Here is a 21,441-nt window from a genome sequence, read left to right as displayed (position 1 = left end):
ACTCCTCCGATGTACGCTACACGGATGCTCGATTTGTCTACCGATCCCGAGGAACCGCTGGAGAATAGATTTAGGCTTCGCGAAGAAACCTTCCGAAATAACCTTACCCGCTCCCGATAATAATTTGGTGTCGGTAAAAATCTGAATTGTAAACCTATAGGCTACGTTCTTTAGCCGGAGGGAGCATTCGTGTAAGTGAAATTATTAGCGATTTTGAACGGTTAAGAAGTACGAGAAATTAGACAAAATAATAGTACTCAAATTATTTCAGGTAATAACGTTAATTATAGTAATTTTATTAATTAATTATATATAACATATTTTAGGCGAGTACACAGATCGCCGGTGCGTACTTTCCGTTCGGGTAATACATTTCCCTCGCTTCGAGGATCAGGTCGCTGCTAATTACACTGTTATACAGATAACGAAATAATTCAGAAATACAAATAAATAATTGGAAGCGATCGGGACACCAAATCGCAAAACAGGGTAATCCTGATTCTTCGACGATTTTTTTTTATGTGATTTTTTAACTATGCCATTTTTAGGAAAAAAAATATATAGGTGATGTAATTGTAGACAGAACGGTGGAAAGATTTATTTCTATTACATCGGCAGACTATAAGAAACTATGAATGAGTACGACTGTTTGACAATTTAATTTTCGTTTGCGTTATGTGCAGAATTCTTTAAAAATTGGCGCGTGACACATCGATTATAATATTTGCGTTTAAATATGTAAGTAACAAACGCAGAACATTCTACTCTTTGTACTTCTGAAATAAAATCCCTTTCCACAGTTCTGTGAGAGATCGGTAGGTGACTGTGTGCATATACCCTTTTTTAATGTGAAGCGTCAGTCACCGTCACAAGGTCGCCTGGCGGCGCCCACAAGGTACACACATGTGCATAACTATCGTGGGACATATATCACAGTGTGAATCGATAATACCCCTGTCGCAAATAGCCTATCACTCGTTAAACACAGACACTGTCTTTATTATTGTATGACGGCATTTACAGGATGAATTTAAATCTCAAATTATCAATATATAGAGCCAGAATTATAACAAGTTGCTCACACGTGCACAAATACACTCTCACTCATTAACTATTTCTCTTTTTCTCTCCCCCTCCCATCACACGCCGCCCCTCTACTGTAATAACAGACCAGTTTTTCTCACTTTCTTCAAAAGACAATCGGCAACAACAATTGATTTATCTTGCAAAAATGTTAATTTTCTTTTGGTATGTTTCGCTAATTCCTACTGTAGATTACATCATTACTCGTGTAGTATGCGTCATAAAAAAACAAGTTGTATCTTACGAAACAAAAGTGTTTTTTTCCATTGAAAAAAAAAACAGTTTTGTTGTCTTATTAAGCTTATTATTTTTTTTTGTTCTTGTGACCTTATTTATTTGAAGAATACCTGTTCGAATTTAAAGTAAAATGGACATGAAAGTACCTCCGATTTTTATAATTCGTTTCTGTTACGTAATAGTGCAGTCGCTTTACTAAGAGTACAACAAATTTTGGCTCATGCTGTAGCTGTTTCATTGTGGATCGATTTACAGTGAATGTATCCTTTTTTAACAGAGGTCGAGACCGGTGCTTCGTTCTTATTTCATCTCGTCATTGATTTTGAAATTATTAGATTATTTACTGCCCTGATGTAACAAAACGAACAGTTCTGGATTAAAACAAATATCCTACCTTATCTCAGAATCGAAATAGCAAATGTCTTAAACGGTGTCCGAATGAAACCGTCATCGGAAGAAATGTTTGCACTTAAACGATAGATAAAACTTGTTATTTTTTAAGAGAGCTCGTTTAAATATCATTTTGTTATTAATTTTTAAGTTAATTGTATTAGAAATTTTATGTTTTTATTCCGAGTAGTACGTGTAGACCTTCAAAAATGTATAAAAGGCCGTTCGAAAGTTGAGCTATCAATGAGAAACGACGTAAAGGTAACCGCCCGCTGTTAAGCGTGAGCTAAGATCGTCTGAAATGACGGAATATGCATTATTCTTTATCTCAAGTTTTTGAATGATTTTCTTAAAGCTTCACCAGAATTTACTTTGAATATCAGAATGACATCGGATTATAATGTGTCGCTGCAGTGTAACTGATATGTTAGCTATTTATGACGGTAAACAAAAAAAGAAAATCAACAGATCGTATTTTTCCTTTAAAAAACCTTTTCGCTTATGTATCTGGATGAAATCTTTTGAGTAACAAAAGACATTTCCTCTCTAAATTTAAAAAAAGGTTCGGAAATTCAGTGAGCACCGATCACATCACAGATCACCGTTATTGATCAGCGATCAACAATAAAACCATTATCATATTGTATTACAGTTCAAGGAATGAACCAAGGATTTTTCCGGTTGATGAAAATTAAATTAATACCGATCTCTGTGGGGATTGGTAGTAGTTACGGCCAATTCCATTTACATATTCCCACGAAAAAGCTTCGAAGCTTCTATGGCGAATTAATTCATCATTACGAAGCAAAGTTGGTGGTTTTTTTATTTTTTAAATTGGATCCCTGAATTGTATTCTGCTTTAGATTTGGCATAAATCTACTACATTAAATACCCATTAAATAAACAAAAAAATGATTGAAGAAAAAAGCTGAAAATAAATAAAAATTGAGTCCTCAAAATAAATTAAATTATTATAATTTCAATATATTACTATAATTTTATAATACAGTAAATATAGTTTGTGGACCTTCAAAGGACCGACGATTTTAGGTCATTATAACCGATAATCACAATAACCGATGTTTAGATAACAGTGATACTACTTTATAAGCCATCTACACAGGTATTATAATACAATAATAATAATTAAAAATAACAATAATTTATTTCCGCAAATATAAAAAAAAACAAAACTACTCAATAATAAATACAAATACGGTAGAATAAAAGAAGATACAGAAAAATTAAAAAAAAAAAAAAATTTTCTGCAAAAAGTCTGTTATTTTGCTTTACATCATTATGTTAACTAGGCCGTAATATTTTTGATTTCACATAATTTGTTTCAAAATTGTTCCTGATTCTTTCACGATTCATCCATATTTGTCGAATGCTTACGCCTAATTCTTGGACGATGTCATTAGTTTGCCATTCTCTAAACTCTTGATGTGTGCCTTTTCCTCTATCGCGAATGTTTTTCGCGAAGTCATAATTAAATCACTATTGAATGAATAACAGATACGTAAAATAAAATACTGTACCCGCACGATATGATACGCTCACAGCAAAAGATTAATAACAAGTGAATGTGACTGCTTCAGTTTACAATAATCTGGTACACGAAGTTAAAAAAAAGAACTACACTACTTACGTAAGAAAAAAGGAACCGTCAAAATATTTCTGTAGCTACAATGCAGATATTTTGTACTACGTTACTGATGAGTCACTTCTTTCCGTCATTTTAAACGATAAAATGTTGCATTGCAGTAGGAAAAATAAGTCATAATAATCGATGTCACTACAACCCGTGTAATTATAACTATGCTTACTGTTTTTAATGCATTAACAGCATACCAACTAACCAAGAGACAAGTTTTTGGTCACTATATTCGATATGTCATTATATCCGATGTGATTGTAAACGATACTTACTGTATGCACGTAATATGGAAAAGGTGACTCATTTTAAACTTCAAAATATTTCTGTAGTTACTAAGTAGATATATTACGTTACTGACGAGTCACTTCCGTCCGTCGTTATAAGCGAAAAAAAAAATTACATTGCAGTAGAAAAAATAAGTCATAATATCTGATATGTCATTAAACCGATTTAATTATAAACCATATACATACTGTATTTATACAGACAAGTTTCTAGTCACTTTATCCAATATGTCATTATATGCGATGTCGCTATAAACTATACTTACTATATTTGTAATTTATTGCAAAATTACAATTGCTTACACAAGTCGGCTTGATCTAAAATCATCTGAGTGTTCTGTAAATCGTGTCAGGGTCGATTCGTATAACTTCAATACGTTGTTAATTATCATCACTAATCTTCTTGTGTAAAACCTTTTTTTTTAATTTTCGGTATGTTTTATTTACGATCCCTCCCAGTCCACCGGTGAATTACATCGCCTTGCTTTTATTTTCTTGTCCCGTACTGACATTTTGGTAAAACCTAGAATTCTTAATTTTTTTCACATTTTCTTTTTTTTAAATCGTCAACTTCTATAAATACTGTGTCTAAATGATATAAATTCTCCCATCTGTACCTATTATTACCAACGGTTTTTTATATAAAGAACAAGCAGCATTAGATAAATTGTCTGCGGTCTAGAGGTGTGAAGAATCAACCAGTTCCTTTCTCTTTTACAATCATAGAAAAAAATGTTTAATATTTATAATGATGCTTACAGATAAAAATACTTATTATTAATTTTAAGCACTACATAGAGTTAAACTATTGTAATCGATTTATACTTATCTGTTTTTCCTTTTGTAGAGTTGAAATTTATGTTACTGTAAAGGAATAGAAGAAATACATAATTTAATAAATTAATTCAAATAATTTTTAGAATCGATCATAACCGTCTTCTTGCAAAAGTAATTTTCTGTGTTTTTATTAATATTTAGTTTGAAAAAAAGCTTAAAAATTCTTTACTATGAATATTCTTTTAATATTTTTTTGAGGCAGGGTAACCTCACACAAACCCATTTCATCGCAGACTGAATTTTTAAACAAAATATCTGTTACTAAGGTAGTACATTAACAATATAATTTTTATGAATTGTTTTTTGTTTATTTAATAACTAAATTTTACTAGGCATTTTTTAACAATTAAAACATTTTACCGTAGATTAATATTTAAAAAAAAATATTTCAGAAGATACTTAATTTTAGGAATTTTATGGCTACTAGATAATCCACTATAAAAATAATTCGTTTTTTTAAGAATGGATTTTTAAGGTTTACAGTGGATTCAACGTTATTCCCATCTTAAAAGAAAATTAAAATTTTTAGAATTATGAGATCGGGTTATTCCGTAATGAGTACAAATTTACAGTATTACAATAACACACCCGCATATATATTTTTTTAAATTTATTTATTAAATGCCAAAAATTGTAATACAAATACAGTGAGTAAAATAACATAAGAAAGATATAATAGTAATACAAAGGAAATATACTCATACATAATTATCATAACTAAATTGTTAATTGACACCGACCGGCAAACCGACAAAATCTGTTTGTCGGTGAAGGCAATTTATATTTTGGCGGTGAAAGCAGTTATATTTTTCGCAATTTTATTATTCATTTGCCGTGGTAGAAATTTCCAACAACTTATAATTATAAGCCTTGAAGCACTAATTTATACGTAGTATTAGATTTACAAATAATTAAAACTCATTACATTTAAAATATCGGATACATTGATAGATAAATGTTAATACAACATTGAATATTAGTAACTTAAATGACCATCCATAATAACAAAAGTAAACATTTCTGGATTATTATAACTGATCCAATGAAAAAATTATTTATAAAGTGATCCTTAAAAAAAAAAAAAAAAATTAAAGAGAATTGTTTAGAAGTATTGAATAAATAAAGTATTCCTTTTTTAAAAGTAATGAAAAAAATTGCTTCTCATTTTGGGTCTGAAATATAAAATAGGCGCCAAAGTTATTTTAATTTTAATAGTCCTTTAAATGATGAAGAAAAATACAAAAAAAAGGTCTTTAATAAAAATTAAAAGAGTTAAGAGCCAAACACCAAAAATGTGAATATATACTTTTTTAGAGGTGGGGAATAAATTTTTAGAAAACTTTTCTAAAAGATTGAAGATTGTAACTTTAAAAATGTTTTGGAAAATATTTTAACCGAAGGGAGATAGAGCAAAAGAATAAAAAATATATATTTCAGGGGTGGGGGTTGATTTTTGAAAAAAAATTGCATTTATGGAGAGAAGACTAAATTAAAAAAATTGATATTTAGATCTCGTTTACCGATTTACTAAATGGATTATCTTTCTTTTTTTTTCTTCGTGATAAATAATATTTTTAAAATGTTAATATTTGGCCGAATTTATTTGGTTTTTTCGTTGTCTGTACATCTTATTTCATAACTGTTAACAGTTTATAAAAAAGCAGGTAAAATGCTCTTATTGTATTAAAACATTATCATTCGACTCATCTTAGATGAAGGAAACGTGTTTCTAATGATGCAAAAAAAATGTTGATAAGTTTTTGGTCGGTTAGGTTGTATCGTTTTCTGTGCGAATTAATGATTTTAACGTATATTTATCTGGAAAAAAGAAATTGAAATTCAATTTTTTCGGTCTTGTCCGTCGGATTGCTGAAATGTATTATGCAATTCTAGCTCGTAATTATGAATAATGATTTTTTAATTTTTATGGTTGAATGGATAATCACTGTATAGAGAGGTATCTTCTGTTTGTAAGTACAAAGACATTTAAACTGCGCTTAGCAAAAATGATGTCGATTACGGATGTTCGAGTAATAAAATTATTTGCTGGTCTACCTAATTATTATTCCTGCGTTAAAAAATAAACGGATCCGTTGTGTAAGGTTTTAACCTTACACAACGTTCGGCTTATTATCCGAGCCGAATTAACCAAATTTACTCGATATAATTTCTTGAAGATTCTTTTCGACTTACAGGTTCGCGTAGAGGAGTACGAATAAACCGGAAACGTATAAATAAAATATGAAGGAATTCGAATAACCAAACTTTAATATAGCGGTCCGATAAAATCGTTTAACTATGAGCTATCGTCTGTCGAAGTTTATCGTACCTTATACAGCCTTATCGTTTACTCTCGTAGTGGAAGATAATTTTAGTGCGGCTATCTTTTACGGGTGCAATTTAACGTTAGATAAACACAAGTACGCCTACGGTGATTTAACGGGTCTGTTTGTATTTGTGTCTGTGCATACATATTCGCGTAGCGGCACAGTACTGCCAATAATACAGCTTTTTATTCGTTACTCGACTCAGTCGCTGTGCGGTTTCGTCCCCACACGGCCGTTCGAATTAATTTATACGAAATACGATCGATAGTGTTTATTCAGCATTATATTCTACATACGTAGATATACTTAACAATATACTTCAGTTACGATTTCGACTAATTTTACAGTACTATCTTATTTTCAAGGTCGGGTGGAATTTAAAAAAAAACCGTACACTAATTTAATCTTTTCTTTTGATTAAAATAAGTTGTTTTGTTGTAAAGTAAAGCGAACTTCGAATCTAATCATTTTTTTTTATATCGAAACGGCCCCACAAGAATTCGATAAAAAGCTTCGAGATATTTTTCGATTTAGTGTTTCGCTCTGTTTTAACGTTTTAAAGTAAACGCGAAAAACTACTTTACATTTTAGGTGACAATTAACGACGTTAGTTGACATAGTCTATTAATATTATAAACGGTTTAAGAAAAACAATTTTAAAACAACGAATTAGAGTAAATTTTTTGTTTTACAATTCTGTTTTCTTAAGTAAGAATTTAGCTGGAATTTTTTCTATTAATAGGAAACCATTTTCTACAGCTGAAAGTCTGTAAGTGCGCCTTTTTAGTTTAAATTCTTAGAATAATAATACATTATTGGAATTCTACAACATGATTTCCAGTTTGTTTTTCTTATACTTTTAAAGTTTATTTTTCAGTTTTATTTATCTCTTATTAATATTATTATTATTATTTTAATTCCATTATGTCTTATTTATTTTATTATTGATATTAATTTTTTAATATTAAAGGTTAAGTTTTACTGTTTACCTGTTTGATTTAATTAGTGTTGCATATCGCATTTAAAATATTGTTGGTCTAAATACTCGGTTTATTAATACGCATAACCTCACCGTGAAAGAATGAATTCTACTATGTCGAGTATATTTAATTGAATAAAATCAACCTTATTGTGCGATCGCCTGTTAGGAGTCGACCGGACTCGTTCGATTGCAATTTTGCGCCTAATTGCGGTGCCCTACGTACGACTTTATTTAAAAAAAGTGACTGAAGAGTGGGAGTAAAAATTAATTTGCCGCAGAACGGGAGTAAATGTTGTGGGAGGTAACTAAACGGGCGTATTGTATGGTCGAGCCGGCGTGTTTTTACTTTTTCTGTACTTTTAAAAATATTGTTTGTTAACGGAGATTTTTTTTGTAAAATATCTAGATTTCCTTTTTTTAACCGGTTATTTCACAAATTGGATGCAGTCCTCCGTTCTGCACTGACTGTAACGTTAACGCGTTTCTCCAACATCTAATCCTCGATTGTGATTAGAATTTATAAATCCTAATTACGACATAAATTTCAAAATCCTTTTGATTTGTGCTATTAATGTTATCACTAGTAAAACTGTACAACGATCGATTTTTTGTTGTTGTTATCTTTGTTATGAGTATTAATTTATTTGTCAATGGTTGTTTAATGAACGATTCCCAGGTCATTATCCAAATTCATTAATCGTTTTCAGTAAACTGAAAAAGGTATTAAAATAAATATATAAAGTATTTTATAATATATACAGAGTGTTTCTAAAATGGTGGGATGGCTACACTTTTTCAGATTCTACATGTAAAACTAAACCAAAAATATTATTAGGAAAAAATGATGATTTCTCCTTCGTTTTCCCCCTGTCCACCATTTTCTTATTTTTATATAAAACTTTATATCTCAAGTTCGGATTAAGGAATCACATTAATATTTGGTAAGCGTCTTGGTAATAAAGTTTTAAAGTTAGCAAAAATCAGGAATTAAATACCTTCGCAAATTACAAACTAGCGGCCATGTTTATTTTCAAACCGTTATATCTCCGTAAATATTAGTTTTATCATAATTTATATTATTCTAAAATATTAAGCCTTTTATTTTGAACAAAATGACATTTTATTTTTTTAAGTCGGTTAACAAATAGCCGAGTTATGAGAGAAAATTGATATAGTAATTTTGTGTCTGTTTTCATGTCATCCACTTTACGTCCAATTCGATGAAATATTAATTATTCTTATTTATTGTTAATTCTAGTATTGTAAATTAGTATCAAATTAAGTAATTATTTTCTCACGATCAAATTTAATATTAAATAATAATAAAGCAGTTTATATTAATTTTACACAGCGAATATTACTGTTGATCATGTTAACACTGTAAAAATGAAGCTCCTTTCAACAGAGATAATGTTCAGAACTATCACAGCCAGGGTCTCTGGAACGACGAGAATCCTCATGTTACTTACCAAAGTAGCCCTCAACAAAGACTTTTCCTGATTACATGGGTAGGTATTTTTAATGACTCTTTTGGGTCCTGTAATTGTACCAAATAGTTGAAATGGAAAAAATTATGTTGCTCATTTAACCGAAAATCTTCCACATTTTTGTGGAAAAAAAATCTTCCACATTTTTGTGGAAGATTTTCGGTTAAATCTCTACAATTAAAAGGAAATATACGGTTTCACCACGATGGAACTCCAGCACATTTCACTCAGTTGATATCAGATTTCCTGCTTGAAACTTTCCATGAAAAATAGGTAGGCCACGGAGGCCCAGTGCCCTGACCCGATCATGTGACTTAAACCTTCTTGAGTTCTACCTATGGGGCCATTTGAAACATATTATTGTTTATTGAACTCAACATTGAGGATATTCAACAAAGAATCCAAAATGCGTTTTTTAGGAAAGTAGAAATACGCCTGAAATTTTTGGACGGTTAAGATAATCTAGAAAAAGACTTAAGACTTGTGTAATTTTTAATGGTGGACACTTTGAACATCTCTGATAACTTTTAACGATTGTTAACTGTTTAAGTACACTTAATGTTGAACAATAATTAACGTAAAATTATCACAGGTAGTTGTATTTTTTTTTTAATTATTAGGTCTATTATTGTGAAAAAAATATTACTTAATTTGATTCTAATTTACAATACTAGAATTAACAATAAATAAAAACAATTAATATTTCATCGAATTGAACGTAAAGTGGAGGACATGAAAACAGACACAAAATTACTACATCAATTTTCTCCCATAACTCGGCTATTTGTTAACCGACTTAAAAAAATAAAATGTCATTTTGTTCAAAATAAAAGGCTTAATATTTTAGAAAATAACATAAATTTTGATAAAACTAATATTTACGGAGATATAACGGGTTGAAAATAAACATGGCCGCTATTTTGTAATTTGCGAAGGTATTTAAGTCCTGATTTTTGCTAACTTTAAAACTTTATTACCAAGACGCTTACCAAATATTAATCTGATCCGTCATTCCGAACTTGAGATATAAAGTTTTATATAAAAATAAGAAAATGGAGGACAGGGGGAGAACGAAGGAGAAAATTGTTCTTTCTCCTAAGGATACTTTATTTTTAATTTTACAGATAGAATTCGAAAAAGTATAGCCAGCCCACCATTTTATACAGTGATTACTGTATAAATAATAAATGAAGAAACAACACCGGAACACATTCCGGTAGAAAATCAAGAATTTTAGTGGATTTCAAGAACTAATGAAACAAGTCAGTAATAATTTGGCGTGGTTGATGAGAGAAAACAGTTCCATTCACAAAAAATGAAAAAGTATTGGGAAAACAAAGATTAAAAACCATACGTAATGTTCACGTTTAATCACGAGTTCCATAAGTGAAACGTATTAAACAAATGAAATTAATATATACTCGTATAATATAAAATGATATAATTTACATCTATATAACTACGGTATCACTTCTACTGGAGCTGGAAAATATTAAAACAGATTGGTCGATAAATTTATGCTTAATCCAATTTCCTGTTATCAGATGGTAGTACCGAACTCTAAATTCTTCTTTTTTTTCGTTTCTTTTAGGGAATATATTTTTTTCATGTATTGTCGTCTTTTCTTCGTACTTCGGCAATATCCTCAGATTAGTATTTATTCGGTAAGATTGGGTTATATTGGGAATCGAGTCCGTTTTTTTTAAATCCACGGCTCTTGAAGTAGAATTTCTATCATCGTATAATAAAGATTAATTATGACGTTTACGATTAATTATATATAAATCGCTTACAAATTGTAACTCGATTTTTATAGGCCTAATTGTATTTAATCAATCGATTTGTTTGATATTGATTTAAAATATTTTTTCTCCTTTTTGTTACAGGTAATTTTCCAACTGTCACACTGTATTAATTTTCGATTTGTTTGTCGATTACATTACGTTTTTTATTGTAGTAAGTATTACTTGCCTTTCTTGTTTTTTCTTTAAACTAATGTTTGTATTTGAAATAAATTCTGGAAAGTAGGTTATATGTTAATTTATATATTTTTTAATAGAATCGTAATTGATTTTTTAATAGCATGTTTAATAGTTTATATTTTTTTTATTAAAAAAAAAAAAAAATTAATTTGCCATTTCGACCGTACTTTGGTTACCGTGTTAGTTTTTAATTTTCGACTAATTCGTTTACTTACGTTTATTCTAAAGGAGGGTTCCATAAAACTTTATTAAGTTTTAAAGTAAAGCTCCTGGTAAATCAAGAAATTGATGAAAGGCATAAGATGGAAAGTGATCTACCTACCTGTACCGGATATTAAACCCTACATTTGCTTTGTTTCGACCAGTATCCGTGTTCGGTAAACGGAACAGATAGACTTTTTATTACCTTCTTTTTTTATTTTCCATCTTTCCTTTATATTAAATATATGTGTAAGAATAATAAATAATAGCTAATAATTATGATAGTACGAACTACAAAACGGTTTTATAATTTCGTTACTTAGGGCCCAGTAGAATGTAATTGGTTTTCAAATCATTTTAGTGATACTGTAAGTTGTATGAAAAACGAAAATAGCATTCTTAATAGTTCGTTTTTATTTGCAATTTAGTAAATCAGCAAATGGCCATCGGGCGGACGAATAATCTGTAAAACAACCATCTATGACACGCTCCAGAAAAAATTAACGTTTTCCTTTACCTCAGTAGTAATGCTTCCTTTATGCACATTTCTTGATTTGGTATGGTTTGATTTTAAAAAAAATCTCCCAAAAAAATTGCCGTTTGATCCGGAGACTTTGCTGGCCAATCGATGTCTCCAAGCCTTGAAATTGCTAGACGTGAATGAATTACTCGTTTTCACCCTTGCGCAATCCTATTGAAGAGTCCACCGTCTTCTTGTATCTCGTCGAGAAGCATAATAACGGAGAAACTCCTTCTCTGAAAGATATTCAAAATAAGACACACCCGGCAGCTCTTGTTGGACTAGATGCTTCTGTCTGTCTCATTTGCTCTACTGTTTCGAGTACGTATCATCCACTTAGTGCCAAAGACCCGAGTAGTAATATTTTCGATTGCATTAAACCGTTTAATCCATTTTTGTTCGATATTTCTTGATGGGATAAAAGCATGCGATCCATCTGAAATGCAGTCGAAATGTTCTGCTTACTTGCACTGCACTTTTGTACTTGATAAACGTACCCACGGCAAAGATGGTTACACTACGATTTGCAGAGTTGATTGCAGAATATTGACATAATAAATTCTACGATAACTGTTTACCACGATATACTTGTTGCCCGCTGCACCCTCATTTATTCTTAGATTGCACGCGATTCAAATTCTTTACTACTTTTTGGGTTAATCGGTACTTCACTGTGTTGTGGTATTATAAACTCGGCAGTTTACCGTCGTGTGCGGGATCAGTCGACGATGGGCAGCTGAACCTGCTGACTGATTCCGAATCCCCAGACATGGCTGGAAGGCGAATACGGGGAACTGGGGTCGAATTGAACCCCTCTCCCCCGGTTCCTTTCGGTCACGGGTGCTTCAAAGCGTACCTGTACCCGCGGACGATAAGAGCCTTTACGGATTGCGACTATTACAGGAAGGAGGACACCGCAAAACACTTGTTGTTCGTGTACGATCGGTTCCTGCAACATATTGAAGTATGCTGGAGGAAATTTGGCATGCTTTTTCCAGTTAACATTACAGGGACTATGCTGCGGACCGAACGGATGTGATACGCGGTGTCTACGATGTTGGTGATGATAAAGATGCTGGTCACCATCTTCGTATGAAGATGGTGTAAGAATTAGTTCTCAGTCACCCTTAGAGCTGTGTTCATATTAAAGCAGGTCCGGCCCCAAGATGGAGATAACAAAAAAAGAAAGTTTTCCATCGTGTGGATTCGGATTTATAAATTTTATGTTTAAAATTTTATTCCTTAGAAATTGGGTTCCGGTTAATACAGTAATCTAGTTTTGCCTATCGAGGAGGGTTCTTGCTGTCCCGCTGCGGTTTTTAGTTCTTTAAGTCCCGTTCGTTATCACTCATCGATCTTGGCGAGTACGTCGAAAATGCGATCGTCTCTTATACCAGCTGAGATTGTAAGCCCCAGGAATCAATAACTTATTTTCCTTATCTGGTGAGATAAAGTAATGGCAGTTCGTGCGAGCTAATCTAAAGATTCTGTTTTCTATTTCGGGAGTTACGCTCAGTAATCCGGATGGGCGTTAAGAGGCTGGACATACCTCCTCGGCGGCTGAAACTCCGCCTCCTATTTCTGCGTATAAACTACTTAAAGCTTTGTTATTTGTGTACCCTCTCTCCTTTTATTGGTTACTGAGAATTTAAATTATTGTATTCCACGTAGGAAACATTATTTATTTTTTATTAATTTGTAATGTTACTCATCTATTATACGGGTCGATAGATGAAAGCTTTTTCATGGTGTTCATCCATCCGCTCGTGGTGTTGATAATTTGTATCTAAAGTAAGTCAATATTTCTTTGTGTTTTTATTGTTCAGTCTATTACAGTGCAGGATTCATAGATAGTTTGTGCCGAGTAACGACTTGTATCTTTTTATTGCACAATTGATGGCTTTATTGCACAATTTAGGCGTAACGAATAAGTCGTTTTTACTCGAATACTCTTTGAGTTCAGAGGTATTACAATTATAGAACGGTTCCAAGATTTTTATTAAAACGAAACAATTTATATTAAATTTCTCAGTGACATTATTCTCACGAAAGTTTATTTATTTTAATTTTAATTATGGATTCATGCATGTACAACAGATCTCCGGTATCATGGTGGTTTAAAAGAACCGTATTTGAAAATGTGAGTAATCTGAGGTTAGGCGACGCATAAAGGGTGTAAAATAATTACCGATTATGGTTAAGGGGACCTGAACTGGAAGAATAATCAATGTAATTTTTTCACTTCAGATTTTACTTTTTTACTGAATTTTTGTGGAAAATTTCTCTAAATGTCAGGTTGGTGCCCGGGTATTTAACGATCCGATGCTTATCGATGATGTCGATATACCCATAAATATGAAAAATATCTTCGAATCGTCTATGTAAACGTTAAAACTTTTCGTTTAAAAACTTTTTCTTTAAGATTGTGAATAAAACTTAAAACAGGATCGCTAGAGAAACTTTATTTGCGCAAGAAGACTGACTTTTCGTTTCCGATGTCCTCACTATTTCGCACTTAGAAACGCGTTGATTTTCAGAGTACAACGCACTGGCGAAATCCCTACACACAAGCGTCAAGTTTAAGGTTGCTCACTTCTGTGACTCGTTGCATAATCGCGTTGAAAAATTCACCAATACAAAGTCAGCGTTAACGTCAAATTGAGATTATGTTGTCTGATGTCAACCTTAAATTGAATGTAATTGAAAAACGATTTTATCAATAATCTTCATCAGGTTTTCACACTTACATCTTTATTTAAATGTCATTGTCAATATCAAAATCTCAATGAAATTGATGTAGTTTTGGAAATTTTCGAGCAGTAAGATTTTATTCATGAATAGTATTTAGTCATCCTCATACCTCAAAACGTAAAGAGAATTCATTTTCACTTCCAAATCCCACTGTGCGACCGAAAAAATACCTCAAATTGAAGTTATTTTGTCTGTTTCGACTTTAAATTGAGTGTAACTCGGGATCGACTCGACCAATCTTCATCAACATTTCATATGCGCAATTTCACATACATTACTAAATAATGTAGATACTAAACCTATTTAAATTTCAATGAAACTGATATAGTAATTTTCTACCCACAAATTTTATACATTGGCCTTATTGTATATGTACGAGGGGTATCTAAAGTAGAGACTGCTGAGAAATTTCTCTCCTTAAGGTTGGTGAACCTGTGTCGTTCATGGCCACGCTATGCATTGTTGTCTGTAAGTTGTCGCGTTGTAGTATCTTTGAGTATGTGAATTATGTTATAAAATGAATAGGAAATAGATGTTGCCGCCGGCTGTGAAATACGTGGAGTCCTACGTTTTTAAACCATCAAAACGTTAAGCCGGCTGAAATTCATAGGCAGTTGGTTGCTGTGTACAGTGATAATGTAATGGATGAAAGAAACATCCGAAAATGGTATGAAAGGTTTAGAAATAACAGAATTAATATGCACGATGAAGAACGTTCGGGGAGGCCCTCGATAATCGCGGAGGACTTGTTGAAACGCGTCGATAATGAAATCGGTAAAGATCTTCGCTCAACGATTTCCGACCTGGCCCTTCTTTTTCCTGATGTTTCAAGCGCTGTTACGCAGCTATTTGCGCCATTTGGACGCCGCAAATTGATGACCAAAAGTCTTTTGGGATGGGTTTGGCATACTGCCGATTGATTTCATGTCACGTGAACGACTATAAATGCAGAAGCCTACTGCGAAATTCTAGGTAAGTTACGGAGCGCAATTCAAAATCGGCAATGTGGGTGGCTGACCGACGGCGTCTCCTGCTGCAGGTTAATGCACGTCCACATGTTGCGGGTACGAAACGTGATTTACTGAGAACATTTGGATAGGAAATTTACGATCACCCACCATATAGGCTGGACTTAGCTCCTTCTGATTACCATTTGTTTGGGAAATTGAAAGAACTTTTGAGCGGTAAGCAATTCGCGGTTGACGATGAGCTTAAAGATGTTGTTAATCAGTGGCTAAATGGACTGGCGGCAGAAGAATAAGATGAGGGTGTATTGAAGTTGCTGGAGCGCTACGAAATGTCTTAATTCATGTGGCGATTGTATAGAAAAGTAATATGAGGTATTATGTGATTTAAGACAAAAAAATATTTATAAATACTTAAAGTACTGTCGTAGGTCGAAGTTTTTCCGTCATAATTTTTTTCACTATCGCTTAAGATGATTTACAACCCTACCTTTACCATGTAAAACTTTTGAGTTGGAATTCCCATTCTTTCTTAAAACCTTTTATGTGTGCGCCTGCGTGGGCGCGAATTTTTAACATCCCAATTTTGTACTGATCGATGGTGAAGAGGGAGACAAGAAAAATCTATAATCTATCTTAAAATCGCCTTAATAGATAATTTAATCATTAATCATTTAATCATTAAAAAAATCGTTCGCCTATTATGCTTTCGAGTAAAAAATTTGTAGGAGAACCACCGGAGAAACATTGTAAAATATTAAGATCATTGTAGTCTGAGCATTCGGAAAAAGTAAGGGAATCTGCATAAAAAAATGTTAAAAGTCGATTTGAAAACCTCTGCCTTTTTTAAATTGGTTTAAAAATAATTCCTGAAAACACAAGGTTTTTCTTCCTACAAAAACGTTTTTTAATTGCATTTTGATAGACGCGTAATTTAGCAAAGATCGTTTGTTACGCGGCAGAATTTTATTTACATTTTTAATTTCTTTTTGTCTTTATAAATAAATTATTTAAATTACTCTGCGAGAGTAGTGATAGAAATTTTATGTCTGCTCTTTAGATCAGGTTTTTTTTAACATTAGAAGAAATTATCGGACGGTGTTTGATTTTATAATTTTTTTTTTCATAGCGTAAACAGCCGTGTAACTTGAAATACATTCGTGTACTTGTCTTTTACTTATTATGCGTTAAATTCAATAGGCTTTGTTATTTATTTAAATTAATCATCGGTTTCAGTTAAATTCAATATAAGTTTGTGTTTGTTTATTTTTAATGGACTATGTCGTATACGTTAGAATCTACGTGTCATGTCCGTGCTCAGTAACAATTTTAAGCCGATTATTTTCCGCTTCTTTATAAATGAAAGCGTCTTGAGATTTTATCTTAGATTTTTATAATGTTGAATTTATTATCTCTACGATCGAAAAGTATCAGTTGAAATATTTTTAATTATAACGTATCTGTCGGTCAGTACTACATCTGAAAAATGATTATTGTAAATGGAAAGTAGACATATAACGGAAAATGTATTTTTTTACGTACATATAGTAAATTTTATATATATATATATATGTTATGCTTAGGTTTCTATAGAAAATAGTGAATCTTTTCATGATAATCGATTCTATACTGGTTTTAGACGGAGAGATGTAGGCATAATTATATTTTTATAATTTCCACACCGGTTATTAACAAAACGTGTATCGATCGATCGATCGATTAATACTCGTACGTCTGAATTAAAGCCGCGATTAGTAAGTAAATAGCGTTTGGGAGTTAATAATTTTGTTTTAAATTCTCATTTTGAATAAGAATTCGCTTGCCGAGCATCGAGATAGCCGTTTCATTTTGGTACGTATATTTCTTTTTTTAAGCGTATAATTATTATAGTAGTAGAATGTGTATTTCAGTTGATAGAACTTAGAATTTTATTGGAGATCGAGTAATTCTATTAAGCGGCGTTTAAAACGGTGCAAGATAAGATGTTTGGTTACTGAGCGCGGTAATTACATATTGTTTGAATAAAATCCGAGGTCGATTCTATATATTATTACACGATTACGTTTATTTTTCAATTTGAACGGTTTTCATATCTCTTTAAATATTTAGTACGAGTATTTTATAATTTGTTGTTTATAAAAGAAAAAAAAAGTGAAGTTACAGACCGATCGCCTTGTATTAGTAAATACATTTTATTCATGTATTGCATAAGGTATCAGAAAAAATGTAGCTGTAAAAATTGAGTCTTTATTCACTTCAGAGTTGGATGTTTTTTGCCATTCCTTCCTGTTCTGCGATAATATTTTTGTTTCGGTTTATTTCTCGCCTTGTGTATTACCATTTTGTTTCTTATATAATTTTTTACTCCTTGTTTGTTATTCTTGTATTAATTTGTTTGAAACTGCAAGTCTTTTACCGTATTTAAAATGCACCTTATTAAATGTATTTTATACAGGTTTTTTTAAAAGTTAAATAATTAATCAAACTACATTTATTTTCGGCTGTTAAAAGTAGTAGAAATAATGCTGCTTATGTTAAAAAACATATCTTCCTAAAATTTTTCTGCTTCTCGACATGTTGAGGTTTGCGGAGCCCAATATAATCTTTTAAAACTGAAATTATATAATTGATTGTGAACACGCGTTTCGGCAGATTTATTTACCTTTATTTTGCTTATACTTTCGAACTCTTTTAATGTACGGTCTTAATTGTAGGATCAAATGCAAAATCAATCAAAATTTTCATTAAAAAAAATTTGGATCCGATTTCACCCTCTTGACCGAATGACGTTATATTAAAAAAAATTGTTAGAAATACTTTAAAAGAATTTTTTAAATATTATCCATATGTGTATAAATGTGGTGATTTATGTGCTTTTATAAAGCAACTTGCCCTGATTGACTGATTCATCAACGGCCACCAAAAACTGCTGAAGATAAACGTATAAAAATTTGTATACTTTATTTTTGAGTTTCTTTGTAAAGAATGAATTTATCAACTAGATGAATTTAGATTAATTTTTAACTATTTATTTATATTTAGTACTTTCAATGGGGCTATTCTGTTATTCGATTTCCGACTGTCTGTTTTGTCAAATGTATTAACAGATTATAAATCTGCATTATTTTCGTAACAGATTTAACGATAATCGGAGCTTATCGTAAACAAAGTTATAAAAAAATATATATAAACGCATAATTTTAAGGGGGAGGGTATCCTCTAAGCGTATTTGTCGCTATTTATTGTTATCGTTTGTGAATTTTGAATAACGTGGTATTATATTTCGTAAAACTTTTTCGAATTAATTGCTAATTCCTATTGTAATATGAAGAAGTATTAATAGAGAGCGAATAACTAACGCGTTTAGTGATTTGTGCGTCATCACGGCAATCCACTACCGATGTAGTGCCTGCCGTTGGTCGTTTAAAATTAACTTTATATCTCGTCTCTGGTATTTACCGCGCGTTATATCCGGAATGATTGCATCGGGTCGGACGGGATAAAATTTGCAAAATAATTTAAATAGAGGAAATTGAAGGTTACAAAATATTTTTAAAAACTACGATCTATGCGTAACTTTTCATTAAATATATTCGCTCGGATATTGATAGTTTACTTTCGAGGATTATTTTATTTACGTTATTGTAATTTTATTTTTGTAACCGCTTGATTCTCTTTTCTTCCGTCCTAGCGATCCAACAACTACAATTTAAAAAATATATATTTTTTTGTAAGAGACGTTATCACGATAGAAAGAGTTTTCAGATCTTATTACAGTTAGAAGTGATGAACACTCGCTTCAAAATTAACTTTTAGCTGTTTCAACCTATGTTAATAGTCGTTTTTGAATGTTAAAGTTAAATTTTATCCTCCTTTATGCCTGGAAGGGCGGAAACGGTTCGGTTTTTTCCTGCCACTAGAATGTTATTTTCTCTTAAAAAAACAGCCGCTAAGATTTTAATTATAATTCTAAAACTAAGGAGAACGTACAAGGACGTTCCCTTTATCGTGATCTGTTCTCATCGAGATGTTTTCTATTATATAATAAATATTCCGAGGAGAGTGGTTTATATACAAAAAATAATTTTTGTACGTAAATTTTTATTTACGATATAATAATAACGCGTTATATACTCGATGTATATGTCATTATTCTTTGAATTTATCGTTCTCGGACTCGAATACGCCCTTTATATGATCGGTGCATAACAGTTCGTAACATAATACTTGATCGTGTATCATTTACGGCCATAAGTAGCAGATTTAAAATATCGCACAGAATCGGCGATATTTTATGTGATCGAATTAACGAGCTTTTCAAATTTCTGAAATATTCAGAGATTTTCTCTTATTTTATTTTTAAGAGTACATTACGCTATTACCTCACTCGGATGTAATCTACAGAAGCGTAAATATAAATGCGTTCAGATTTATATTTCTGTATACGACTGAATAAATATTTATTTGCCTGTGGTCGTGTGTAGGTGTATGTTGACGTGTTAATCGCGAATGCGATTAACAAAAATATTATCTTTTTGTTTCTCTTGCTTTTTAATTATTTGTTCTTTTAGATGCAGTGATAGAATCGGAGAACCAAAGTCTTTTCTTTCAAAACTTTGAAGAAATCGAGAAATGTTGAACCATATCCGAAAGTTTCACACTAGAAAACGGAACACAACAAGGAAGTTTCCTAAATTTTACCTTATTTGCCGTAGCCATAAATAGTATAACAAACTGCTTCCGAAAACCCGTTATGTGTTTTTTATTAGTCGATGATTTCTCAATTTACGTAACATCTAGAACTTATCTATTAGCGAGAAGTTGCTCCAAAATGCAATAACCCGTTTAGAATCGCGGTGTAAAACGACTGGATTCACGTTTTATCTGGAGAAAACGAAATGCAACTGCTTTTCACGCTTGAGGGAAGATACTCACCCTCAAGTGTTTTACAGGGTGAACTAGTTGAATCACGCACACGGATTAGATTTTAAGGGATGTGGTTTGAACCCACCGGGTTGGTCTAGTGGTGAACGCGTCTTCCCAAATCAGCTGATTTGGAAGTCGAGAGTTCCAGCGTTCAAGTCCTAGTAAAGCCAGATATTTTTACACGGATTTGAATACTAGATCGTGGATACTGGTGTTCTTTGGTGGGTTGGGTTTCAATTAACCACACATCTCAGGAACGGTCGAACTGAGAATGTACAAGACTACACTTCATTTACACTCATACATATCATCCTCATTCATCCTCTGAAGTATTATATTATCTAAACGGTAGTTACCGGAGGCTAAACAGGAAAAAGAAAGGGATGTGGTTTGCCCAACGATTAACATGGGTAACACATTTAAAGGAGCGGAAAGTAAAATGTGTAAAAAATATTGGAAATTCTGAGAGTTTTATCTATTACTCGATGGGGAGCCGATCGAATATACATGTTGCGCTTCTGCTGAGCTCTAGTCCGTTCCCGCTTGGACTACGGCTGTTTGGCTTATTCTTCCACTCGGTCCATCGCATATAGAATCCTAGATGCAGTCGATCGTTCATTAATCTGGCTTGCTACAAGCGCATTTCCTTCTAGTCCTGTGGTAAGTTTACTGGGGGAAAGTGATGTGCCATCCCTTTCAGATAGACGGAATCAAATGATCTGCACTAGAGTAGCTCGTATTATAGCGCAACGAAATCATCCAAACTTGGATTTAATCAACATTTAATTCGATACTAAGAACAGCTGAGATCT

At 32.0% G+C, this 21,441-nt stretch overlaps 1 protein-coding gene across 4 annotated transcripts in view; it reads left to right on the top strand.

The window, feature by feature from the left end:
• Positions 1-7,007: 7,007 nt before the first annotated feature.
• The window catches only part of Mical (Molecule interacting with CasL), a 202,818-nt gene continuing 188,384 nt past the window's right edge, over positions 7,008-21,441 (top strand). For 3 of the 4 annotated variants that reach the window (XM_075374225.1, XM_075374227.1, XM_075374224.1), the window contains exons 1-2: positions 7,009-7,584; positions 11,171-11,240. The gene's annotated coding sequence lies outside the window, so the exon portion shown is untranslated. Of the gene's footprint in view, positions 7,585-11,170; positions 11,241-21,441 lie in introns of all 4 variants that reach the window. The other variant, XM_075374228.1, reaches the window with a different exon arrangement.

Source organism: Lycorma delicatula, chromosome 8 (genome assembly GCF_047948215.1).
Source record: "Lycorma delicatula isolate Av1 chromosome 8, ASM4794821v1, whole genome shotgun sequence".
Taxonomy (NCBI): Eukaryota; Metazoa; Arthropoda; class Insecta; order Hemiptera; family Fulgoridae; genus Lycorma; species Lycorma delicatula.
This window is presented reverse-complemented; position numbering and strand designations above follow the sequence as displayed.